Source organism: Pelobates fuscus, chromosome 4, assembly GCF_036172605.1.
Source record: "Pelobates fuscus isolate aPelFus1 chromosome 4, aPelFus1.pri, whole genome shotgun sequence".
NCBI lineage: Eukaryota > Metazoa > Chordata > Amphibia > Anura > Pelobatidae > Pelobates > Pelobates fuscus.
The window spans coordinates 21283495-21310237 of record NC_086320.1 but is presented as its reverse complement, the minus strand read 5'-3'; the positions used below and the strand labels follow the sequence as shown (position 1 = coordinate 21310237).

Sequence of the window (26743 nt, the reverse complement as noted above, 5' to 3'; positions counted from 1 at the left end):
TAAAGAGGTGCCATTACAAAATGGGTAATGTAATTATCACAAGCAGAGAAATACAGTTTTTCCACATTATTCATAACTTTAAAAGTATGCATCACATTCACATAAAACTTACATTTTCAGAATCAGCATACTCCAAATACAAACATACGTCAAAATCATACAAATTGGTCCAGTGGTTCAAAAGATAGATCATAGTCCTTTGTGACCAAATGAAGCATGGCTTTTCTGCCCAAAACCAGTTGCACAGAGTCTTCTATCCTGGAGATAATTGGGAAGTAATCCAATTATCTCCAAGGACAGATGCAAAACTCCATTAAGCACATGGCAGTAAAAAGACAGTAAAATACACAAGGTTACATTTATTACATAAAATACAGACATGCAACATACAGTCTAAGCACCCTTCATTTAAAAGAAGAAGCAGCCACTGGAGAATGCGGGCATCGATCCCGCTACCTCTCACATGCTAAGCGAGCACTCTACCATTTGAGCTAATCCCCCACTTTTCCGCTCTCATCTTTTGTAATGGCACCCTGGGCATAAAGGGGTGCCATTACAAAATGGGTAATGTAATTATCACAAGCAGAGAAATACAGTTTTTCCACATTATTCATAACTTTAAAAGTATGCATCACATTCACATAAAACTTACATTTTCAGAATCAGCATACTCCAAATACAAACATACGTCAAAATCATACAAATTGGTCCAGTGGTTCAAAAGATAGATCATAGTCCTTTGTGACCAAATGAAGCATGGCTTTTCTGCCCAAAACCAGTTCCACAGAGTCTTCTATCCTGGAGATAATTGGGAAGTAATCCAATTATCTCCAAGGACAGATGCAAAACTCCATTAAGCACATGGCAGTAAAAAGACAGTAAAATACACAAGGTTACATTTATTACATAAAATACAGACATGCAACATACAGTCCTCTGCTCTACAAGAGAGAAAAACACATGTCCTTCGAGCCAGAATTGAACCAGCGACCTAAGGATTGCTATCATATACCAACTACAGTCCTCCGCTCTACCAGCTGAGCTATCGAAGGTAATTCGTGAGTTCACTCAATGTCAAAGTAGGACATTTTTGAAGAATCAGGTAAGCAGTTAAACATTTTGCAACATGCTGCTGTGGCAATGACATCCAGGTAAACAAAAAGTTCAACTAAGCACCCTTCATTTAAAAGAAGAAGCAGCCACTGGAGAATGCGGGCATCGATCCCGCTACCTCTCACATGCTAAGCGAGCGCTCTACCATTTGAGCTAATCCCCCACTTTTCCGCTCTCATCTTTTGTAATGGCACCCTGGGCATAAAGGGGTGCCATTACAAAATGGGTAATGTAATTATCACAAGCAGAGAAATACAGTTTTTCCACATTATTCATAACTTTAAAAGTATGCATCACATTCACATAAAACTTACATTTTCAGAATCAGCATACTCCAAATACAAACATACGTCAAAATCATTCAAATTGGTCCAGTGGTTCAAAAGATAGATCGTAGTCCTTTGTGACCAAATGAAGCATGGCTTTTCTGCCCAAAACCAGTTGCACAGAGTCTTCTATCCTGGAGATAATTGGGAAGTAATCCAATTATCTCCAAGGACAGATGCAAAACTCCATTAAGCACATGGCAGTAAAAAGACAGTAAAATACACAAGGTTACATTTATTACATAAAATACAGACATGCAACATACAGTCTAAGCACCCTTCATTTAAAAGAAGAAGCAGCCACTGGAGAATGCGGGCATCGATCCCGCTACCTCTCACATGCTAAGCGAGCACTCTACCATTTGAGCTAATCCCCCACTTTTCCACTCTCATCTTTTGTAATGGCACCCTGGGCATAAAGGGGTGCCATTACAAAATGGGTAATGTAATTATCACAAGCAGAGAAATACAGTTTTTCCACATTATTCATAACTTTAAAAGTATGCATCACATTCACATAAAACTTACATTTTCAGAATCAGCATACTCCAAATACAAACATACGTCAAAATCATACAAATTGGTCCAGTGGTTCAAAAGATAGATCGTAGTCCTTTGTGACCAAATGAAGCATGGCTTTTCTGCCCAAAACCAGTTCCACAGAGTCTTCTATCCTGGAGATAATTGGGAAGTAATCCAATTATCTCCAAGGACAGATGCAAAACTCCATTAAGCACATGGCAGTAAAAAGACAGTAAAATACACAAGGTTACATTTATTACATAAAATACAGACATGCAACATACAGTCCTCTGCTCTACAAGAGAGAAAAACACATGTCCTTCGAGCCGGAATTGAACCAGCGACCTAAGGATTGCTATCATATACCAACTACAGTCCTCCGCTCTACCAGCTGAGCTATCGAAGGTAATTCGTGAGTTCACTCAATGTCAAAGTAGGACATTTTTGAAGAATCAGGTAAGCAGTTAAACATTTTGCAACATGCTGCTGTGGCAATGACATCCAGGTAAACAAAAAGTTCAACTAAGCACCCTTCATTTAAAAGAAGAAGCAGCCACTGGAGAATGCGGGCATCGATCCCGCTACCTCTCACATGCTAAGCGAGCGCTCTACCATTTGAGCTAATCCCCCACTTTTCCGCTCTCATCTTTTGTAATGGCACCCTGGGCATAAAGGGGTGCCATTACAAAATGGGTAATGTAATTATCACAAGCAGAGAAATACAGTTTTTCCACATTATTCATAACTTTAAAAGTATGCATCACATTCACATAAAACTTACATTTTCAGAATCAGCATACTCCAAATACAAACATACGTCAAAATCATACAAATTGGTCCAGTGGTTCAAAAGATAGATCGTAGTCCTTTGTGACCAAATGAAGCATGGCTTTTCTGCCCAAAACCAGTTCCACAGAGTCTTCTATCCTGGAGATAATTGGGAAGTAATCCAATTATCTCCAAGGACAGATGCAAAACTCCATTAAGCACATGGCAGTAAAAAGACAGTAAAATACACAAGGTTACATTTATTACATAAAATACAGACATGCAACATACAGTCTAAGCACCCTTCATTTAAAAGAAGAAGCAGCCACTGGAGAATGCGGGCATCGATCCCGCTACCTCTCACATGCTAAGCAAGCGCTCTACCATTTGAGCTAATCCCCCACTTTTCCGCTCTCATCTTTTGTAATGGCACCCTGGGCATAAAGGGGTGCCATTACAAAATGGGTAATGTAATTATCACAAGCAGAGAAATACAGTTTTTCCACATTATTCATAACTTTAAAAGTATGCATCACATTCACATAAAACTTACATTTTCAGAATCAGCATACTCCAAATACAAACATACGTCAAAATCATTCAAATTGGTCCAGTGGTTCAAAAGATAGATCGTAGTCCTTTGTGACCAAATGAAGCATGGCTTTTCTGCCCAAAACCAGTTGCACAGAGTCTTCTATCCTGGAGATAATTGGGAAGTAATCCAATTATCTCCAAGGACAGATGCAAAACTCCATTAAGCACATGGCAGTAAAAAGACAGTAAAATACACAAGGTTACATTTATTACATAAAATACAGACATGCAACATACAGTCTAAGCACCCTTCATTTAAAAGAAGAAGCAGCCACTGGAGAATGCGGGCATCGATCCCGCTACCTCTCACATGCTAAGCGAGCACTCTACCATTTGAGCTAATCCCCCACTTTTCCACTCTCATCTTTTGTAATGGCACCCTGGGCATAAAGGGGTGCCATTACAAAATGGGTAATGTAATTATCACAAGCAGAGAAATACAGTTTTTCCACATTATTCATAACTTTAAAAGTATGCATCACATTCACATAAAACTTACATTTTCAGAATCAGCATACTCCAAATACAAACATACGTCAAAATCATACAAATTGGTCCAGTGGTTCAAAAGATAGATCGTAGTCCTTTGTGACCAAATGAAGCATGGCTTTTCTGCCCAAAACCAGTTCCACAGAGTCTTCTATCCTGGAGATAATTGGGAAGTAATCCAATTATCTCCAAGGACAGATGCAAAACTCCATTAAGCACATGGCAGTAAAAAGACAGTAAAATACACAAGGTTACATTTATTACATAAAATACAGACATGCAACATACAGTCCTCTGCTCTACAAGAGAGAAAAACACATGTCCTTCGAGCCGGAATTGAACCAGCGACCTAAGGATTGCTATCATATACCAACTACAGTCCTCCGCTCTACCAGCTGAGCTATCGAAGGTAATTCGTGAGTTCACTCAATGTCAAAGTAGGACATTTTTGAAGAATCAGGTAAGCAGTTAAACATTTTGCAACATGCTGCTGTGGCAATGACATCCAGGTAAACAAAAAGTTCAACTAAGCACCCTTCATTTAAAAGAAGAAGCAGCCACTGGAGAATGCGGGCATCGATCCCGCTACCTCTCACATGCTAAGCGAGTGCTCTACCATTTGAGCTAATCCCCCACTTTTCCGCTCTCATCTTTTGTAATGGCACCCTGGGCATAAAGGGGTGCCATTACAAAATGGGTAATGTAATTATCACAAGCAGAGAAATACAGTTTTTCCACATTATTCATAACTTTAAAAGTATGCATCACATTCACATAAAACTTACATTTTTAGAATCAGCATACTCCAAATACAAACATACGTCAAAATCATACAAATTGGTCCAGTGGTTCAAAAGATAGATCGTAGTCCTTTGTGACCAAATGAAGCATGGCTTTTCTGCCCAAAACCAGTTCCACAGAGTCTTCTATCCTGGAGATAATTGGGAAGTAATCCAATTATCTCCAAGGACAGATGCAAAACTCCATTAAGCACATGGCAGTAAAAAGACAGTAAAATACACAAGGTTACATTTATTACATAAAATACAGACATGCAACATACAGTCTAAGCACCCTTCATTTAAAAGAAGAAGCAGCCACTGGAGAATGCGGGCATCGATCCCGCTACCTCTCACATGCTAAGCAAGCGCTCTACAATTTGAGCTAATCACCCACTTTTCCGCTCTCATCTTTTGTAATGGCACCCTGGGCATAAAGGGGTGCCATTACAAAATGGGTAATGTAATTATCACAAGCAGAGAAATACAGTTTTTCCACATTATTCATAACTTTAAAAGTATGCATCACATTCACATAAAACTTACATTTTTAGAATCAGCATACTCCAAATACAAACATACGTCAAAATCATACAAATTGGTCCAGTGGTTCAAAAGATAGATCGTAGTCCTTTGTGACCAAATGAAGCATGGCTTTTCTGCCCAAAACCAGTTCCACAGAGTCTTCTATCCTGGAGATAATTGGGAAGTAATCCAATTATCTCCAAGGACAGATGCAAAACTCCATTAAGCACATGGCAGTAAAAAGACAGTAAAATACACAAGGTTACATTTATTACATAAAATACAGACATGCAACATACAGTCCTCTGCTCTACAAGAGAGAAAAACACATGTCCTTCGAGCCGGAATTGAACCAGCGACCTAAGGATTGCTATCATATACCAACTACAGTCCTCCGCTCTACCAGCTGAGCTATCGAAGGTAATTCGTGAGTTCACTCAATGTCAAAGTAGGACATTTTTGAAGAATCAGGTAAGCAGTTAAACATTTTGCAACATGCTGCTGTGGCAATGACATCCAGGTAAACAAAAAGTTCAACTAAGCACCCTTCATTTAAAAGAAGAAGCAGCCACTGGAGAATGCGGGCATCGATCCCGCTACCTCTCACATGCTAAGCGAGCACTCTACCATTTGAGCTAATCCCCCACTTTTCCGCTCTCATCTTTTGTAATGGCACCCTGGGCATAAAGGGGTGCCATTACAAAATGGGTAATGTAATTATCACAAGCAGAGAAATACAGTTTTTCCACATTATTCATAACTTTAAAAGTATGCATCACATTCACATAAAACTTACATTTTCAGAATCAGCATACTCCAAATACAAACATACGTCAAAATCATACAAATTGGTCCAGTGGTTCAAAAGATAGATCGTAGTCCTTTGTGACCAAATGAAGCATGGCTTTTCTGCCCAAAACCAGTTCCACAGAGTCTTCTATCCTGGAGATAATTGGGAAGTAATCCAATTATCTCCAAGGACAGATGCAAAACTCCATTAAGCACATGGCAGTAAAAAGACAGTAAAATACACAAGGTTACATTTATTACATAAAATACAGACATGCAACATACAGTCCTCTGCTCTACAAGAGAGAAAAACACATGTCCTTCGAGCCGGAATTGAACCAGCGACCTAAGGATTGCTATCATATACCAACTACAGTCCTCCGCTCTACCAGCTGAGCTATCGAAGGTAATTCATGAGTTCACTCAATGTCAAAGTAGGACATTTTTGAAGAATCAGGTAAGCAGTTAAACATTTTGCAACATGCTGCTGTGGCAATGACATCCAGGTAAACAAAAAGTTCAACTAAGCACCCTTCATTTAAAAGAAGAAGCAGCCACTGGAGAATGCGGGCATCGATCCCGCTACCTCTCACATGCTAAGCGAGCACTCTACCATTTGAGCTAATCCCCCACTTTTCCGCTCTCATCTTTTGTAATGGCACCCTGGGCATAAAGGGGTGCCATTACAAAATGGGTAATGTAATTATCACAAGCAGAGAAATACAGTTTTTCCACATTATTCATAACTTTAAAAGTATGCATCACATTCACATAAAACTTACATTTTCAGAATCAGCATACTCCAAATACAAACATACGTCAAAATCATACAAATTGGTCCAGTGGTTCAAAAGATAGATCGTAGTCCTTTGTGACCAAATGAAGCATGGCTTTTCTGCCCAAAACCAGTTCCACAGAGTCTTCTATCCTGGAGATAATTGGGAAGTAATCCAATTATCTCCAAGGACAGATGCAAAACTCCATTAAGCACATGGCAGTAAAAAGACAGTAAAATACACAAGGTTACATTTATTACATAAAATACAGACATGCAACATACAGTCCTCTGCTCTACAAGAGAGAAAAACACATGTCCTTCGAGCCGGAATTGAACCAGCGACCTAAGGATTGCTATCATATACCAACTACAGTCCTCCGCTCTACCAGCTGAGCTATCGAAGGTAATTCGTGAGTTCACTCAATGTCAAAGTAGGACATTTTTGAAGAATCAGGTAAGCAGTTAAACCAGTTTTGCAACATGCTGCTGTGGCAATGACATCCAGGTAAACAAAAAGTTCAACTAAGCACCCTTCATTTAAAAGAAAAAGCAGCCACTGGAGAATGCGGGCATCGATCCCGCTACCTCTCACATGCTAAGCGAGCGCTCTACCATTTGAGCTAATCCCCCACTTTCCCGCTCTCATCTTTTGTAATGGCACCCTGGGCATAAAGGGGTGCCATTACAAAATGGGTAATGTAATTATCACAAGCAGAGAAATACAGTTTTTCCACATTATTCATAACTTTAAAAGTATGCATCACATTCACATAAAACTTACATTTTTAGAATCAGCATACTCCAAATACAAACATACGTCAAAATCATACAAATTGGTCCAGTGGTTCAAAAGATAGATCGTAGTCCTTTGTGACCAAATGAAGCATGGCTTTTCTGCCCAAAACCAGTTCCACAGAGTCTTCTATCCTGGAGATAATTGGGAAGTAATCCAATTATCTCCAAGGACAGATGCAAAACTCCATTAAGCACATGGCAGTAAAAAGACAGTAAAATACACAAGGTTACATTTATTACATAAAATACAGACATGCAACATACAGTCTAAGCACCCTTCATTTAAAAGAAGAAGCAGCCACTGGAGAATGCGGGCATCGATCCCGCTACCTCTCACATGCTAAGCAAGCGCTCTACAATTTGAGCTAATCACCCACTTTTCCGCTCTCATCTTTTGTAATGGCACCCTGGGCATAAAGGGGTGCCATTACAAAATGGGTAATGTAATTATCACAAGCAGAGAAATACAGTTTTTCCACATTATTCATAACTTTAAAAGTATGCATCACATTCACATAAAACTTACATTTTTAGAATCAGCATACTCCAAATACAAACATACGTCAAAATCATACAAATTGGTCCAGTGGTTCAAAAGATAGATCGTAGTCCTTTGTGACCAAATGAAGCATGGCTTTTCTGCCCAAAACCAGTTCTACAGAGTCTTCTATCCTGGAGATAATTGGGAAGTAATCCAATTATCTCCAAGGACAGATGCAAAACTCCATTAAGCACATGGCAGTAAAAAGACAGTAAAATACACAAGGTTACATTTATTACATAAAATACAGACATGCAACATACAGTCCTCTGCTCTACAAGAGAGAAAAACACATGTCCTTCGAGCCAGAATTGAACCAGCGACCTAAGGATTGCTATCATATACCAACTACAGTCCTCCGCTCTACCAGCTGAGCTATCGAAGGTAATTCGTGAGTTCACTCAATGTCAAAGTAGGACATTTTTGAAGAATCAGGTAAGCAGTTAAACATTTTGCAACATGCTGCTGTGGCAATGACATCCAGGTAAACAAAAAGTTCAACCAAGCACCCTTCATTTAAAAGAAGAAGCAGCCACTGGAGAATGCGGGCATCGATCCCGCTACCTCTCACATGCTAAGCGAGCGCTCTACCATTTGAGCTAATCCCCCACTTTTCCGCTCTCATCTTTTGTAATGGCACCCTGGGCATAAAGGGGTGCCATTACAAAATGGGTAATGTAATTATCACAAGCAGAGAAATACAGTTTTTCCACATTATTCATAACTTTAAAAGTATGCATCACATTCACATAAAACTTACATTTTCAGAATCAGCATACTCCAAATACAAACATACGTCAAAATCATTCAAATTGGTCCAGTGGTTCAAAAGATAGATCGTAGTCCTTTGTGACCAAATGAAGCATGGCTTTTCTGCCCAAAACCAGTTGCACAGAGTCTTCTATCCTGGAGATAATTGGGAAGTAATCCAATTATCTCCAAGGACAGATGCAAAACTCCATTAAGCACATGGCAGTAAAAAGACAGTAAAATACACAAGGTTACAGTTATTACATAAAATACAGACATGCAACATACAGTCTAAGCACCCTTCATTTAAAAGAAGAAGCAGCCACTGGAGAATGCGGGCATCGATCCCGCTACCTCTCACATGCTAAGCGAGCACTCTACCATTTGAGCTAATCCCCCACTTTTCCACTCTCATCTTTTGTAATGGCACCCTGGGCATAAAGGGGTGCCATTACAAAATGGGTAATGTAATTATCACAAGCAGAGAAATACAGTTTTTCCACATTATTCATAACTTTAAAAGTATGCATCACATTCACATAAAACTTACATTTTTAGAATCAGCATACTCCAAATACAAACATACGTCAAAATCATTCAAATTGGTCCAGTGGTTCAAAAGATAGATCGTAGTCCTTTGTGACCAAATGAAGCATGGCTTTTCTGCCCAAAACCAGTTGCACAGAGTCTTCTATCCTGGAGATAATTGGGAAGTAATCCAATTATCTCCAAGGACAGATGCAAAACTCCATTAAGCACATGGCAGTAAAAAGACAGTAAAATACACAAGGTTACATTTATTACATAAAATACAGACATGCAACATACAGTCTAAGCACCCTTCATTTAAAAGAAGAAGCAGCCACTGGAGAATGCGGGCATCGATCCCGCTACCTCTCACATGCTAAGCGAGCACTCTACCATTTGAGCTAATCCCCCACTTTTCCGCTCTCATCTTTTGTAATGGCACCCTGGGCATAAAGGGGTGCCATTACAAAATGGGTAATGTAATTATCACAAGCAGAGAAATACAGTTTTTCCACATTATTCATAACTTTAAAAGTATGCATCACATTCACATAAAACTTACATTTTCAGAATCAGCATACTCCAAATACAAACATACGTCAAAATCATTCAAATTGGTCCAGTGGTTCAAAAGATAGATCGTAGTCCTTTGTGACCAAATGAAGCATGGCTTTTCTGCCCAAAACCAGTTGCACAGAGTCTTCTATCCTGGAGATAATTGGGAAGTAATCCAATTATCTCCAAGGACAGATGCAAAACTCCATTAAGCACATGGCAGTAAAAAGACAGTAAAATACACAAGGTTACATTTATTACATAAAATACAGACATGCAACATACAGTCTAAGCACCCTTCATTTAAAAGAAGAAGCAGCCACTGGAGAATGCGGGCATCGATCCCGCTACCTCTCACATGCTAAGCGAGCACTCTACCATTTGAGCTAATCCCCCACTTTTCCACTCTCATCTTTTGTAATGGCACCCTGGGCATAAAGGGGTGCCATTACAAAATGGGTAATGTAATTATCACAAGCAGAGAAATACAGTTTTTCCACATTATTCATAACTTTAAAAGTATGCATCACATTCACATAAAACTTACATTTTCAGAATCAGCATACTCCAAATACAAACATACGTCAAAATCATTCAAATTGGTCCAGTGGTTCAAAAGATAGATCGTAGTCCTTTGTGACCAAATGAAGCATGGCTTTTCTGCCCAAAACCAGTTGCACAGAGTCTTCTATCCTGGAGATAATTGGGAAGTAATCCAATTATCTCCAAGGACAGATGCAAAACTCCATTAAGCACATGGCTACCTCTCACATGCTAAGCGAGCACTCTACCATTTGAGCTAATCCCCCACTTTTCCGCTCTCATCTTTTGTAATGGCACCCTGGGCATAAAGGGGTGCCATTACAAAATGGGTAATGTAATTATCACAAGCAGAGAAATACAGTTTTTCCACATTATTCATAACTTTAAAAGTATGCATCACATTCACATAAAACTTACATTTTCAGAATCAGCATACTCCAAATACAAACATACGTCAAAATCATACAAATTGGTCCAGTGGTTCAAAAGATAGATCGTAGTCCTTTGTGACCAAATGAAGCATGGCTTTTCTGCCCAAAACCAGTTCCACAGAGTCTTCTATCCTGGAGATAATTGGGAAGTAATCCAATTATCTCCAAGGACAGATGCAAAACTCCATTAAGCACATGGCAGTAAAAAGACAGTAAAATACACAAGGTTACATTTATTACATAAAATACAGACATGCAACATACAGTCCTCTGCTCTACAAGAGAGAAAAACACATGTCCTTCGAGCCAGAATTGAACCAGCGACCTAAGGATTACTATCATATACCAACTACAGTCCTCCGCTCTACCAGCTGAGCTATCGAAGGTAATTCGTGAGTTCACTCAATGTCAAAGTAGGACATTTTTGAAGAATCAGGTAAGCAGTTAAACATTTTGCAACATGCTGCTGTGGCAATGACATCCAGGTAAACAAAAAGTTCAACCAAGCACCCTTCATTTAAAAGAAGAAGCAGCCACTGGAGAATGCGGGCATCGATCCCGCTACCTCTCACATGCTAAGCGAGCGCTCTACCATTTGAGCTAATCCCCCACTTTTCCGCTCTCATCTTTTGTAATGGCACCCTGGGCATAAAGGGGTGCCATTACAAAATGGGTAATGTAATTATCACAAGCAGAGAAATACAGTTTTTCCACATTATTCATAACTTTAAAAGTATGCATCACATTCACATAAAACTTACATTTTCAGAATCAGCATACTCCAAATACAAACATACGTCAAAATCATTCAAATTGGTCCAGTGGTTCAAAAGATAGATCGTAGTCCTTTGTGACCAAATGAAGCATGGCTTTTCTGCCCAAAACCAGTTGCACAGAGTCTTCTATCCTGGAGATAATTGGGAAGTAATCCAATTATCTCCAAGGACAGATGCAAAACTCCATTAAGCACATGGCAGTAAAAAGACAGTAAAATACACAAGGTTACAGTTATTACATAAAATACAGACATGCAACATACAGTCTAAGCACCCTTCATTTAAAAGAAGAAGCAGCCACTGGAGAATGCGGGCATCGATCCCGCTACCTCTCACATGCTAAGCGAGCACTCTACCATTTGAGCTAATCCCCCACTTTTCCACTCTCATCTTTTGTAATGGCACCCTGGGCATAAAGGGGTGCCATTACAAAATGGGTAATGTAATTATCACAAGCAGAGAAATACAGTTTTTCCACATTATTCATAACTTTAAAAGTATGCATCACATTCACATAAAACTTACATTTTTAGAATCAGCATACTCCAAATACAAACATACGTCAAAATCATTCAAATTGGTCCAGTGGTTCAAAAGATAGATCGTAGTCCTTTGTGACCAAATGAAGCATGGCTTTTCTGCCCAAAACCAGTTGCACAGAGTCTTCTATCCTGGAGATAATTGGGAAGTAATCCAATTATCTCCAAGGACAGATGCAAAACTCCATTAAGCACATGGCAGTAAAAAGACAGTAAAATACACAAGGTTACATTTATTACATAAAATACAGACATGCAACATACAGTCTAAGCACCCTTCATTTAAAAGAAGAAGCAGCCACTGGAGAATGCGGGCATCGATCCCGCTACCTCTCACATGCTAAGCGAGCACTCTACCATTTGAGCTAATCCCCCACTTTTCCGCTCTCATCTTTTGTAATGGCACCCTGGGCATAAAGGGGTGCCATTACAAAATGGGTAATGTAATTATCACAAGCAGAGAAATACAGTTTTTCCACATTATTCATAACTTTAAAAGTATGCATCACATTCACATAAAACTTACATTTTCAGAATCAGCATACTCCAAATACAAACATACGTCAAAATCATTCAAATTGGTCCAGTGGTTCAAAAGATAGATCGTAGTCCTTTGTGACCAAATGAAGCATGGCTTTTCTGCCCAAAACCAGTTGCACAGAGTCTTCTATCCTGGAGATAATTGGGAAGTAATCCAATTATCTCCAAGGACAGATGCAAAACTCCATTAAGCACATGGCAGTAAAAAGACAGTAAAATACACAAGGTTACATTTATTACATAAAATACAGACATGCAACATACAGTCTAAGCACCCTTCATTTAAAAGAAGAAGCAGCCACTGGAGAATGCGGGCATCGATCCCGCTACCTCTCACATGCTAAGCGAGCACTCTACCATTTGAGCTAATCCCCCACTTTTCCACTCTCATCTTTTGTAATGGCACCCTGGGCATAAAGGGGTGCCATTACAAAATGGGTAATGTAATTATCACAAGCAGAGAAATACAGTTTTTCCACATTATTCATAACTTTAAAAGTATGCATCACATTCACATAAAACTTACATTTTCAGAATCAGCATACTCCAAATACAAACATACGTCAAAATCATTCAAATTGGTCCAGTGGTTCAAAAGATAGATCGTAGTCCTTTGTGACCAAATGAAGCATGGCTTTTCTGCCCAAAACCAGTTGCACAGAGTCTTCTATCCTGGAGATAATTGGGAAGTAATCCAATTATCTCCAAGGACAGATGCAAAACTCCATTAAGCACATGGCTACCTCTCACATGCTAAGCGAGCACTCTACCATTTGAGCTAATCCCCCACTTTTCCGCTCTCATCTTTTGTAATGGCACCCTGGGCATAAAGGGGTGCCATTACAAAATGGGTAATGTAATTATCACAAGCAGAGAAATACAGTTTTTCCACATTATTCATAACTTTAAAAGTATGCATCACATTCACATAAAACTTACATTTTCAGAATCAGCATACTCCAAATACAAACATACGTCAAAATCATACAAATTGGTCCAGTGGTTCAAAAGATAGATCGTAGTCCTTTGTGACCAAATGAAGCATGGCTTTTCTGCCCAAAACCAGTTCCACAGAGTCTTCTATCCTGGAGATAATTGGGAAGTAATCCAATTATCTCCAAGGACAGATGCAAAACTCCATTAAGCACATGGCAGTAAAAAGACAGTAAAATACACAAGGTTACATTTATTACATAAAATACAGACATGCAACATACAGTCCTCTGCTCTACAAGAGAGAAAAACACATGTCCTTCGAGCCAGAATTGAACCAGCGACCTAAGGATTGCTATCATATACCAACTACAGTCCTCCGCTCTACCAGCTGAGCTATCGAAGGTAATTCGTGAGTTCACTCAATGTCAAAGTAGGACATTTTTGAAGAATCAGGTAAGCAGTTAAACATTTTGCAACATGCTGCTGTGGCAATGACATCCAGGTAAACAAAAAGTTCAACCAAGCACCCTTCATTTAAAAGAAGAAGCAGCCACTGGAGAATGCGGGCATCGATCCCGCTACCTCTCACATGCTAAGCGAGCGCTCTACCATTTGAGCTAATCCCCCACTTTTCCGCTCTCATCTTTTGTAATGGCACCCTGGGCATAAAGGGGTGCCATTACAAAATGGGTAATGTAATTATCACAAGCAGAGAAATACAGTTTTTCCACATTATTCATAACTTTAAAAGTATGCATCACATTCACATAAAACTTACATTTTCAGAATCAGCATACTCCAAATACAAACATACGTCAAAATCATTCAAATTGGTCCAGTGGTTCAAAAGATAGATCGTAGTCCTTTGTGACCAAATGAAGCATGGCTTTTCTGCCCAAAACCAGTTGCACAGAGTCTTCTATCCTGGAGATAATTGGGAAGTAATCCAATTATCTCCAAGGACAGATGCAAAACTCCATTAAGCACATGGCAGTAAAAAGACAGTAAAATACACAAGGTTACAGTTATTACATAAAATACAGACATGCAACATACAGTCTAAGCACCCTTCATTTAAAAGAAGAAGCAGCCACTGGAGAATGCGGGCATCGATCCCGCTACCTCTCACATGCTAAGCGAGCACTCTACCATTTGAGCTAATCCCCCACTTTTCCACTCTCATCTTTTGTAATGGCACCCTGGGCATAAAGGGGTGCCATTACAAAATGGGTAATGTAATTATCACAAGCAGAGAAATACAGTTTTTCCACATTATTCATAACTTTAAAAGTATGCATCACATTCACATAAAACTTACATTTTTAGAATCAGCATACTCCAAATACAAACATACGTCAAAATCATTCAAATTGGTCCAGTGGTTCAAAAGATAGATCGTAGTCCTTTGTGACCAAATGAAGCATGGCTTTTCTGCCCAAAACCAGTTGCACAGAGTCTTCTATCCTGGAGATAATTGGGAAGTAATCCAATTATCTCCAAGGACAGATGCAAAACTCCATTAAGCACATGGCAGTAAAAAGACAGTAAAATACACAAGGTTACATTTATTACATAAAATACAGACATGCAACATACAGTCTAAGCACCCTTCATTTAAAAGAAGAAGCAGCCACTGGAGAATGCGGGCATCGATCCCGCTACCTCTCACATGCTAAGCGAGCACTCTACCATTTGAGCTAATCCCCCACTTTTCCGCTCTCATCTTTTGTAATGGCACCCTGGGCATAAAGGGGTGCCATTACAAAATGGGTAATGTAATTATCACAAGCAGAGAAATACAGTTTTTCCACATTATTCATAACTTTAAAAGTATGCATCACATTCACATAAAACTTACATTTTCAGAATCAGCATACTCCAAATACAAACATACGTCAAAATCATTCAAATTGGTCCAGTGGTTCAAAAGATAGATCGTAGTCCTTTGTGACCAAATGAAGCATGGCTTTTCTGCCCAAAACCAGTTGCACAGAGTCTTCTATCCTGGAGATAATTGGGAAGTAATCCAATTATCTCCAAGGACAGATGCAAAACTCCATTAAGCACATGGCAGTAAAAAGACAGTAAAATACACAAGGTTACATTTATTACATAAAATACAGACATGCAACATACAGTCTAAGCACCCTTCATTTAAAAGAAGAAGCAGCCACTGGAGAATGCGGGCATCGATCCCGCTACCTCTCACATGCTAAGCGAGCACTCTACCATTTGAGCTAATCCCCCACTTTTCCACTCTCATCTTTTGTAATGGCACCCTGGGCATAAAGGGGTGCCATTACAAAATGGGTAATGTAATTATCACAAGCAGAGAAATACAGTTTTTCCACATTATTCATAACTTTAAAAGTATGCATCACATTCACATAAAACTTACATTTTCAGAATCAGCATACTCCAAATACAAACATACGTCAAAATCATTCAAATTGGTCCAGTGGTTCAAAAGATAGATCGTAGTCCTTTGTGACCAAATGAAGCATGGCTTTTCTGCCCAAAACCAGTTGCACAGAGTCTTCTATCCTGGAGATAATTGGGAAGTAATCCAATTATCTCCAAGGACAGATGCAAAACTCCATTAAGCACATGGCTACCTCTCACATGCTAAGCGAGCACTCTACCATTTGAGCTAATCCCCCACTTTTCCGCTCTCATCTTTTGTAATGGCACCCTGGGCATAAAGGGGTGCCATTACAAAATGGGTAATGTAATTATCACAAGCAGAGAAATACAGTTTTTCCACATTATTCATAACTTTAAAAGTATGCATCACATTCACATAAAACTTACATTTTCAGAATCAGCATACTCCAAATACAAACATACGTCAAAATCATACAAATTGGTCCAGTGGTTCAAAAGATAGATCGTAGTCCTTTGTGACCAAATGAAGCATGGCTTTTCTGCCCAAAACCAGTTCCACAGAGTCTTCTATCCTGGAGATAATTGGGAAGTAATCCAATTATCTCCAAGGACAGATGCAAAACTCCATTAAGCACATGGCAGTAAAAAGACAGTAAAATACACAAGGTTACATTTATTACATAAAATACAGACATGCAACATACAGTCCTCTGCTCTACAAGAGAGAAAAACACATGTCCTTCGAGCCGGAATTGAACCAGCGACCTAAGGATTGCTATCATATACCAACTACAGTCCTCCGCTCTACCAGCTGAGCTATCGAAGGTAATTCGTGAGTTCACTCAATGTCAAAGTAGGACATTTTTGAAGAATCAGGTAAGCAGTTAAACATTTTGCAACATGCTGCTGTGGCAATGACATCCAGGTAAACAAAAAGTTCAACTAAGCACCCTTCATTTAAAAGAAGAAGCAGCCACTGGAGAATGCGGGCATCGATCCCGCTACCTCTCACATGCTAAGCGAGCGCTCTACCATTTGAGCTAATCCCCCACTTTCCCGCTCTCATCTTTTGTAATGGCACCCTGGGCATAAAGGGGTGCCATTACAAAATGGGTAATGTAATTATCACAAGCAGAGAAATACAGTTTTTCCACATTATTCATAACTTTAAAAGTATGCATCACATTCACATAAAACTTACATTTTTAGAATCAGCATACTCCAAATACAAACATACGTCAAAATCATACAAATTGGTCCAGTGGTTCAAAAGATAGATCGTAGTCCTTTGTGACCAAATGAAGCATGGCTTTTCTGCCCAAAACCAGTTGCACAGAGTCTTCTATCCTGGAGATAATTGGGAAGTAATCCAATTATCTCCAAGGACAGATGCAAAACTCCATTAAGCACATGGCAGTAAAAAGACAGTAAAATACACAAGGTTACATTTATTACATAAAATACAGACATGCAACATACAGTCTAAGCACCCTTCATTTAAAAGAAGAAGCAGCAAGTGGAGAATGCGGGCATCGATCCCGCTACCTCTCACATGCTAAGCGAGCACTCTACCATTTGAGCTAATCCCCCACTTTTCCGCTCTCATCTTTTGTAATGGCACCCTGGGCATAAAGGGGTGCCATTACAAAATGGGTAATGTAATTATCACAAGCAGAGAAATACAGTTTTTCCACATTATTCATAACTTTAAAAGTATGCATCACATTCACATAAAACTTACATTTTCAGAATCAGCATACTCCAAATACAAACATACGTCAAAATCATTCAAATTGGTCCAGTGGTTCAAAAGATAGATCGTAGTCCTTTGTGACCAAATGAAGCATGGCTTTTCTGCCCAAAACCAGTTGCACAGAGTCTTCTATCCTGGAGATAATTGGGAAGTAATCCAATTATCTCCAAGGACAGATGCAAAACTCCATTAAGCACATGGCAGTAAAAAGACAGTAAAATACACAAGGTTACATTTATTACATAAAATACAGACATGCAACATACAGTCTAAGCACCCTTCATTTAAAAGAAGAAGCAGCCACTGGAGAATGCGGGCATCGATCCCGCTACCTCTCACATGCTAAGCGAGCACTCTACCATTTGAGCTAATCCCCCACTTTTCCACTCTCATCTTTTGTAATGGCACCCTGGGCATAAAGGGGTGCCATTACAAAATGGGTAATGTAATTATCACAAGCAGAGAAATACAGTTTTTCCACATTATTCATAACTTTAAAAGTATGCATCACATTCACATAAAACTTACATTTTCAGAATCAGCATACTCCAAATACAAACATACGTCAAAATCATTCAAATTGGTCCAGTGGTTCAAAAGATAGATCGTAGTCCTTTGTGACCAAATGAAGCATGGCTTTTCTGCCCAAAACCAGTTGCACAGAGTCTTCTATCCTGGAGATAATTGGGAAGTAATCCAATTATCTCCAAGGACAGATGCAAAACTCCATTAAGCACATGGCTACCTCTCACATGCTAAGCGAGCACTCTACCATTTGAGCTAATCCCCCACTTTTCCGCTCTCATCTTTTGTAATGGCACCCTGGGCATAAAGGGGTGCCATTACAAAATGGGTAATGTAATTATCACAAGCAGAGAAATACAGTTTTTCCACATTATTCATAACTTTAAAAGTATGCATCACATTCACATAAAACTTACATTTTCAGAATCAGCATACTCCAAATACAAACATACGTCAAAATCATACAAATTGGTCCAGTGGTTCAAAAGATAGATCGTAGTCCTTTGTGACCAAATGAAGCATGGCTTTTCTGCCCAAAACCAGTTCCACAGAGTCTTCTATCCTGGAGATAATTGGGAAGTAATCCAATTATCTCCAAGGACAGATGCAAAACTCCATTAAGCACATGGCAGTAAAAAGACAGTAAAATACACAAGGTTACATTTATTACATAAAATACAGACATGCAACATACAGTCCTCTGCTCTACAAGAGAGAAAAACACATGTCCTTCGAGCCGGAATTGAACCAGCGACCTAAGGATTGCTATCATATACCAACTACAGTCCTCCGCTCTACCAGCTGAGCTATCGAAGGTAATTCGTGAGTTCACTCAATGTCAAAGTAGGACATTTTTGAAGAATCAGGTAAGCAGTTAAACATTTTGCAACATGCTGCTGTGGCAATGACATCCAGGTAAACAAAAAGTTCAACTAAGCACCCTTCATTTAAAAGAAGAAGCAGCCACTGGAGAATGCGGGCATCGATCCCGCTACCTCTCACATGCTAAGCGAGCGCTCTACCATTTGAGCTAATCCCCCACTTTCCCGCTCTCATCTTTTGTAATGGCACCCTGGGCATAAAGGGGTGCCATTACAAAATGGGTAATGTAATTATCACAAGCAGAGAAATACAGTTTTTCCACATTATTCATAACTTTAAAAGTATGCATCACATTCACATAAAACTTACATTTTTAGAATCAGCATACTCCAAATACAAACATACGTCAAAATCATACAAATTGGTCCAGTGGTTCAAAAGATAGATCGTAGTCCTTTGTGACCAAATGAAGCATGGCTTTTCTGCCCAAAACCAGTTCCACAGAGTCTTCTATCCTGGAGATAATTGGGAAGTAATCCAATTATCTCCAAGGACAGATGCAAAACTCCATTAAGCACATGGCAGTAAAAAGACAGTAAAATACACAAGGTTACATTTATTACATAAAATACAGACATGCAACATACAGTCTAAGCACCCTTCATTTAAAAGAAGAAGCAGCCACTGGAGAATGCGGGCATCGATCCCGCTACCTCTCACATGCTAAGCAAGCGCTCTACAATTTGAGCTAATCACCCACTTTTCCGCTCTCATCTTTTGTAATGGCACCCTGGGCATAAAGGGGTGCCATTACAAAATGGGTAATGTAATTATCACAAGCAGAGAAATACAGTTTTTCCACATTATTCATAACTTTAAAAGTATGCATCACATTCACATAAAACTTACATTTTCAGAATCAGCATACTCCAAATACAAACATACGTCAAAATCATTCAAATTGGTCCAGTGGTTCAAAAGATAGATCGTAGTCCTTTGTGACCAAATGAAGCATGGCTTTTCTGCCCAAAACCAGTTGCACAGAGTCTTCTATCCTGGAGATAATTGGGAAGTAATCCAATTATCTCCAAGGACAGATGCAAAACTCCATTAAGCACATGGCTACCTCTCACATGCTAAGCGAGCACTCTACCATTTGAGCTAATCCCCCACTTTTCCGCTCTCATCTTTTGTAATGGCACCCTGGGCATAAAGGGGTGCCATTACAAAATGGGTAATGTAATTATCACAAGCAGAGAAATACAGTTTTTCCACATTATTCATAACTTTAAAAGTATGCATCACATTCACATAAAACTTACATTTTCAGAATCAGCATACTCCAAATACAAACATACGTCAAAATCATACAAATTGGTCCAGTGGTTCAAAAGATAGATCGTAGTCCTTTGTGACCAAATGAAGCATGGCTTTTCTGCCCAAAACCAGTTCCACAGAGTCTTCTATCCTGGAGATAATTGGGAAGTAATCCAATTATCTCCAAGGACAGATGCAAAACTCCATTAAGCACATGGCAGTAAAAAGACAGTAAAATACACAAGGTTACATTTATTACATAAAATACAGACATGCAACATACAGTCCTCTGCTCTACAAGAGAGAAAAACACATGTCCTTCGAGCCGGAATTGAACCAGCGACCTAAGGATTGCTATCATATACCAACTACAGTCCTCCGCTCTACCAGCTGAGCTATCGAAGGTAATTCGTGAGTTCACTCAATGTCAAAGTAGGACATTTTTGAAGAATCAGGTAAGCAGTTAAACATTTTGCAACATGCTGCTGTGGCAATGACATCCAGGTAAACAAAAAGTTCAACTAAGCACCCTTCATTTAAAAGAAGAAGCAGCCACTGGAGAATGCGGGCATCGATCCCGCTACCTCTCACATGCTAAGCGAGCGCTCTACCATTTGAGCTAATCCCCCACTTTCCCGCTCTCATCTTTTGTAATGGCACCCTGGGCATAAAGGGGTGCCATTACAAAATGGGTAATGTAATTATCACAAGCAGAGAAATACAGTTTTTCCACATTATTCATAACTTTAAAAGTATGCATCACATTCACATAAAACTTACATTTTTAGAATCAGCATACTCCAAATACAAACATACGTCAAAATCATACAAATTGGTCCAGTGGTTCAAAAGATAGATCGTAGTCCTTTGTGACCAAATGAAGCATGGCTTTTCTGCCCAAAACCAGTTCCACAGAGTCTTCTATCCTGGAGATAATTGGGAAGTAATCCAATTATCTCCAAGGACAGATGCAAAACTCCATTAAGCACATGGCAGTAAAAAGACAGTAAAATACACAAGGTTACATTTATTACATAAAATACAGACATGCAACATACAGTCTAAGCACCCTTCATTTAAAAGAAGAAGCAGCCACTGGAGAATGCGGGCATCGATCCCGCTACCTCTCACATGCTAAGCAAGCGCTCTACAATTTGAGCTAATCACCCACTTTTCCGCTCTCATCTTTTGTAATGGCACCCTGGGCATAAAGGGGTGCCATTACAAAATGGGTAATGTAATTATCACAAGCAGAGAAATACAGTTTTTCCACATTATTCATAACTTTAAAAGTATGCATCACATTCACATAAAACTTACATTTTTAGAATCAGCATACTCCAAATACAAACATACGTCAAAATCATACAAATTGGTCCAGTGGTTCAAAAGATAGATCGTAGTCCTTTGTGACCAAATGAAGCATGGCTTTTCTGCCCAAAACCAGTTCTACAGAGTCTTCTATCCTGGAGATAATTGGGAAGTAATCCAATTATCTCCAAGGACAGATGCAAAACTCCATTAAGCACATGGCAGTAAAAAGACAGTAAAATACACAAGGTTACATTTATTACATAAAATACAGACATGCAACATACAGTCCTCTGCTCTACAAGAGAGAAAAACACATGTCCTTCGAGCCAGAATTGAACCAGCGACCTAAGGATTGCTATCATATACCAACTACAGTCCTCCGCTCTACCAGCTGAGCTATCGAAGGTAATTCGTGAGTTCACTCAATGTCAAAGTAGGACATTTTTGAAGAATCAGGTAAGCAGTTAAACATTTTGCAACATGCTGCTGTGGCAATGACATCCAGGTAAACAAAAAGTTCAACTAAGCACCCTTCATTTAAAAGAAGAAGCAGCCACTGGAGAATGCGGGCATCGATCCCGCTACCTCTCACATGCTAAGCGAGCGCTCTACCATTTGAGCTAATCCCCCACTTTCCCGCTCTCATCTTTTGTAATGGCACCCTGGGCATAAAGGGGTGCCATTACAAAATGGGTAATGTAATTATCACAAGCAGAGAAATACAGTTTTTCCACATTATTCATAACTTTAAAAGTATGCATCACATTCACATAAAACTTACATTTTTAGAATCAGCATACTCCAAATACAAACATACGTCAAAATCATACAAATTGGTCCAGTGGTTCAAAAGATAGATCGTAGTCCTTTGTGACCAAATGAAGCATGGCTTTTCTGCCCAAAACCAGTTCCACAGAGTCTTCTATCCTGGAGATAATTGGGAAGTAATCCAATTATCTCCAAGGACAGATGCAAAACTCCATTAAGCACATGGCAGTAAAAAGACAGTAAAATACACAAGGTTACATTTATTACATAAAATACAGACATGCAACATACAGTCTAAGCACCCTTCATTTAAAAGAAGAAGCAGCCACTGGAGAATGCGGGCATCGATCCCGCTACCTCTCACATGCTAAGCAAGCGCTCTACAATTTGAGCTAATCACCCACTTTTCCGCTCTCATCTTTTGTAATGGCACCCTGGGCATAAAGGGGTGCCATTACAAAATGGGTAATGTAATTATCACAAGCAGAGAAATACAGTTTTTCCACATTATTCATAACTTTAAAAGTATGCATCACATTCACATAAAACTTACATTTTCAGAATCAGCATACTCCAAATACAAACATACGTCAAAATCATACAAATTGGTCCAGTGGTTCAAAAGATAGATCGTAGTCCTTTGTGACCAAATGAAGCATGGCTTTTCTGCCCAAAACCAGTTCCACAGAGTCTTCTATCCTGGAGATAATTGGGAAGTAATCCAATTATCTCCAAGGACAGATGCAAAACTCCATTAAGCACATGGCAGTAAAAAGACAGTAAAAAAGAAGCAGCCACTGGAGAATGCGGGCATCGATCCCGCTACCTCTCACATGCTAAGCGAGCGCTCTACCATTTGAGCTAATCCCCCACTTTTCCGCTCTCATCTTTTGTAATGGCACTTGGGCATAAAGGGGTGCCATTACAAAATGGGTAATGTAATTATCACAAGCAGAGAAATACAGTTTTTCCACATTATTCATAACTTTAAAAGTATGCATCACATTCACATAAAACTTACATTTTTAGAATCAGCATACTCCAAATACAAACATACGTCAAAATCATACAAATTGGTCCAGTGGTTCAAAAGATAGATCGTAGTCCTTTGTGACCAAATGAAGCATGGCTTTTCTGCCCAAAACCAGTTCTACAGAGTCTTCTATCCTGGAGATAATTGGGAAGTAATCCAATTATCTCCAAGGACAGATGCAAAACTCCATTAAGCACATGGCAGTAAAAAGACAGTAAAATACACAAGGTTACATTTATTACATAAAATACAGACATGCAACATACAGTCCTCTGCTCTACAAGAGAGAAAAACACATGTCCTTCGAGCCAGAATTGAACCAGCGACCTAAGGATTGCTATCATATACCAACTACAGTCCTCCGCTCTACCAGCTGAGCTATCGAAGGTAATTCGTGAGTTCACTCAATGTCAAAGTAGGACATTTTTGAAGAATCAGGTAAGCAGTTAAACATTTTGCAACATGCTGCTGTGGCAATGACATCCAGGTAAACAAAAAGTTCAACTAAGCACCCTTCATTTAAAAGAAGAAGCAGCCACTGGAGAATGCGGGCATCGATCCCGCTACCTCTCACATGCTAAGCGAGCGCTCTACCATTTGAGCTAATCCCCCACTTTCCCGCTCTCATCTTTTGTAATGGCACCCTGGGCATAAAGGGGTGCCATTACAAAATGGGTAATGTAATTATCACAAGCAGAGAAATACAGTTTTTCCACATTATTCATAACTTTAAAAGTATGCATCACATTCACATAAAACTTACATTTTTAGAATCAGCATACTCCAAATACAAACATACGTCAAAATCATACAAATTGGTCCAGTGGTTCAAAAGATAGATCGTAGTCCTTTGTGACCAAATGAAGCATGGCTTTTCTGCCCAAAACCAGTTCCACAGAGTCTTCTATCCTGGAGATAATTGGGAAGTAATCCAATTATCTCCAAGGACAGATGCAAAACTCCATTAAGCACATGGCAGTAAAAAGACAGTAAAATACACAAGGTTACATTTATTACATAAAATACAGACATGCAACATACAGTCTAAGCACCCTTCATTTAAAAGAAGAAGCAGCCACTGGAGAATGCGGGCATCGATCCCGCTACCTCTCACATGCTAAGCAAGCGCTCTACAATTTGAGCTAATCACCCACTTTTCCGCTCTCATCTTTTGTAATGGCACCCTGGGCATAAAGGGGTGCCATTACAAAATGGGTAATGTAATTATCACAAGCAGAGAAATACAGTTTTTCCACATTATTCATAACTTTAAAAGTATGCATCACATTCACATAAAACTTACATTTTCAGAATCAGCATACTCCAAATACAAACATACGTCAAAATCATACAAATTGGTGCAGTGGTTCAAAAGATAGATCATAGTCCTTTGTGACCAAATGAAGCATGGCTTTTCTGCCCAAAACCAGTTCTACAGAGTCTTCTATCCTGGAGATAATTGGGAAGTAATCCAATTATCTCCAAGGACAGATGCAAAACTCCATTAAGCACATGGCAGTAAAAAGACAGTAAAATACACAAGGTTACATTTATTACATAAAATACAGACATGCAACATACAGTCCTCTGCTCTACAAGAGAGAAAAACACATGTCCTTCGAGCCAGAATTGAACCAGCGACCTAAGGATTGCTATCATATACCAACTACAGTCCTCCGCTCTACCAGCTGAGCTATCGAAGGTAATTCGTGAGTTCACTCAATGTCAAAGTAGGACATTTTTGAAGAATCAGGTAAGCAGTTAAACATTTTGCAACATGCTGCTGTGGCAATGACATCCAGGTAAACAAAAAGTTCAACTAAGCACCCTTCATTTAAAAGAAGAAGCAGCCACTGGAGAATGCGGGCATCGATCCCGTTACCTCTCACATGCTAAGCGAGCACTCTACCATTTGAGCTAATCCCCCACTTTTCCGCTCTCATCTTTTGTAATGGCACCCTGGGCATAAAGGGGTGCCATTACAAAATGGGTAATGTAATTATCACAAGCAGAGAAATACAGTTTTTCCACATTATTCATAACTTTAAAAGTATGCATCACATTCACATAAAACTTACATTTTCAGAATCAGCATACTCCAAATACAAACATACGTCAAAATCATACAAATTGGTGCAGTGGTTCAAAAGATAGATCATAGTCCTTTGTGACCAAATGAAGCATGGCTTTTCTGCCCAAAACCAGTTCTACAGAGTCTTCTATCCTGGAGATAATTGGGAAGTAATCCAATTATCTCCAAGGACAGATGCAAAACTCCATTAAGCACATGGCAGTAAAAAGACAGTAAAATACACAAGGTTACATTTATTACATAAAATACAGACATGCAACATACAGTCCTCTGCTCTACAAGAGAGAAAAACACATGTCCTTCGAGCCAGAATTGAACCAGCGACCTAAGGATTGCTATCATATACCAACTACAGTCCTCCGCTCTACCAGCTGAGCTATCGAAGGTAATTCGTGAGTTCACTCAATGTCAAAGTAGGACATTTTTGAAGAATCAGGTAAGCAGTTAAACATTTTGCAACATGCTGCTGTGGCAATGACATCCAGGTAAACAAAAAGTTCAACTAAGCACCCTTCATTTAAAAGAAGAAGCAGCCACTGGAGAATGCGGGCATCGATCCCGTTACCTCTCACATGCTAAGCGAGCACTCTACCATTTGAGCTAATCCCCCACTTTTCCGCTCTCATCTTTTGTAATGGCACCCTGGGCATAAAGGGGTGCCATTACAAAATGGGTAATGTAATTATCACAAGCAGAGAAATACAGTTTTTCCACATTATTCATAACTTTAAAAGTATGCATCACATTCACATAAAACTTACATTTTCAGAATCAGCATACTCCAAATACAAACATACGTCAAAATCATACAAATTGGTGCAGTGGTTCAAAAGATAGATCATAGTCCTTTGTGACCAAATGAAGCATGGCTTTTCTGCCCAAAACCAGTTCTACAGAGTCTTCTATCCTGGAGATAATTGGGAAGTAATCCAATTATCTCCAAGGACAGATGCAAAACTCCATTAAGCACATGGCAGTAAAAAGACAGTAAAATACACAAGGTTACATTTATTACATAAAATACAGACATGCAACATACAGTCCTCTGCTCTACAAGAGAGAAAAACACATGTCCTTCGAGCCAGAATTGAACCAGCGACCTAAGGATTGCTATCAT

General features: G+C 39.2%; 8 non-coding genes across 8 annotated transcripts; all 8 read right to left on the bottom strand.

Moving 5' to 3' along the window:
- Positions 1–2278: 2278 nt before the first annotated feature.
- On the bottom strand, positions 2279–2367 carry TRNAY-GUA (transfer RNA tyrosine (anticodon GUA)). Its single transcript is given in 2 exon segments — positions 2279–2314; positions 2331–2367. It is a non-coding gene; the product is annotated as a tRNA-Tyr (tRNA).
- A 1766-nt stretch (positions 2368–4133) lies between these two features.
- TRNAY-GUA (transfer RNA tyrosine (anticodon GUA)) lies at positions 4134–4222 on the bottom strand. The gene is given in 2 exon segments: positions 4134–4169; positions 4186–4222. It is a non-coding gene; the product is annotated as a tRNA-Tyr (tRNA).
- A 1226-nt stretch (positions 4223–5448) lies between these two features.
- Positions 5449–5537, bottom strand: TRNAY-GUA (transfer RNA tyrosine (anticodon GUA)). The gene is given in 2 exon segments: positions 5449–5484; positions 5501–5537. It is a non-coding gene; the product is annotated as a tRNA-Tyr (tRNA).
- Positions 5538–6223: 686 nt separating this feature from the next.
- Positions 6224–6312, bottom strand: TRNAY-GUA (transfer RNA tyrosine (anticodon GUA)). Its single transcript is given in 2 exon segments — positions 6224–6259; positions 6276–6312. It is a non-coding gene; the product is annotated as a tRNA-Tyr (tRNA).
- Positions 6313–6998: 686 nt separating this feature from the next.
- On the bottom strand, positions 6999–7087 carry TRNAY-GUA (transfer RNA tyrosine (anticodon GUA)). Its single transcript is given in 2 exon segments — positions 6999–7034; positions 7051–7087. It is a non-coding gene; the product is annotated as a tRNA-Tyr (tRNA).
- Positions 7088–16739: 9652 nt separating this feature from the next.
- TRNAY-GUA (transfer RNA tyrosine (anticodon GUA)) lies at positions 16740–16828 on the bottom strand. The gene is given in 2 exon segments: positions 16740–16775; positions 16792–16828. It is a non-coding gene; the product is annotated as a tRNA-Tyr (tRNA).
- A 2179-nt stretch (positions 16829–19007) lies between these two features.
- On the bottom strand, positions 19008–19096 carry TRNAY-GUA (transfer RNA tyrosine (anticodon GUA)). The gene is given in 2 exon segments: positions 19008–19043; positions 19060–19096. It is a non-coding gene; the product is annotated as a tRNA-Tyr (tRNA).
- Positions 19097–20735: 1639 nt separating this feature from the next.
- Positions 20736–20824, bottom strand: TRNAY-GUA (transfer RNA tyrosine (anticodon GUA)). Its single transcript is given in 2 exon segments — positions 20736–20771; positions 20788–20824. It is a non-coding gene; the product is annotated as a tRNA-Tyr (tRNA).
- Between the last annotated feature and the right edge of the window lie 5919 nt (positions 20825–26743).